Here is a 1,013-nt window from a genome sequence, read left to right on the forward strand (position 1 = left end):
GGGGGGGGGTTCTGGTGTTTCTGGTTCATCTCGGGTTTTTGTTTTTGTTCTGGTCAGCATAAATACGTGTAGCTCTACAACTTTTCTGTATACTGTTTTTGATTCACTTATTAACAGCTTCGCTAGACTTCAAATACGACATCTAATTCCAGTTCTCTTTCTCTCTTTTTATCTATCTATCTATCTATCTATCTATCTATCTATCTATCTATCTATCTATTAGATAGTCTGTGCCTGAACAAGAGGGAGAATGAGGTCTATAGAGACGCATCAAAACGCGGAAATGAGAGAGATGGCGAAACAGAGAGAGAGAGAGAGGAGAGAGAGAGGAGAGAGAGAGAGGGGGGGGAGAGAGCGCGCAATAGAAGGTGAGAGCGTGAAAGAGAGCAAGAGAGAATGAGAGAGAGAATACGATAGAGAGAGTAAACAAGGTAGAGAGAGAGAGAGGCAGAGAGAGACAGACAGACACAGAGAGAGAGCAGGAGAGAGAGAGAGAGAGGGGGGGGAGGAGAGAGAGAGAAAGGAGAGAGAGAAGGGCAAAGTGAGGGAAAGAGATTGCGAACCAAAGTCCGTCTGGATGAGCTATTGACCCTTCGTTGATTTCATGGTTATTCATGACTTTCGGGTACTCCCCGCTCCAAGTGAGAATCTGTGCCCTCCTCTAATAGGATTAGATTCCCATTTGGCGCAGACCATCTAAGGGCGGCTTGGCTAAGGAGGGGTGGGGGAGAGGAGGATGTGGCTAACTATGGCATCAGCTCTCTGCCGGTGTGTACTTTTCCTGTTCCTTCCCACAGTCACTGCCACTTTCTATTTCGAAATCCACAGTCAAGAAGTCGCGCCCACCTAACCTACCCCCCCCCCTCCAATAAAAGTCTAGGTTCTCACTACTGCTGTCGTTTCTCTGTTTGCTGACCACTCGATGCTGTATGTGGTCTTGCTGATTCGCTGTAATCTACACCTCAACAACTCTATCTTTTTAAAGAGAAAGACAGAGAGAGAGAGAGAGAGAG

Source organism: Aplysia californica, unplaced genomic scaffold (assembly GCF_000002075.1).
Source record: "Aplysia californica isolate F4 #8 unplaced genomic scaffold, AplCal3.0 scaffold00126, whole genome shotgun sequence".
Lineage (NCBI taxonomy): Eukaryota > Metazoa > Mollusca > Gastropoda > Aplysiida > Aplysiidae > Aplysia > Aplysia californica.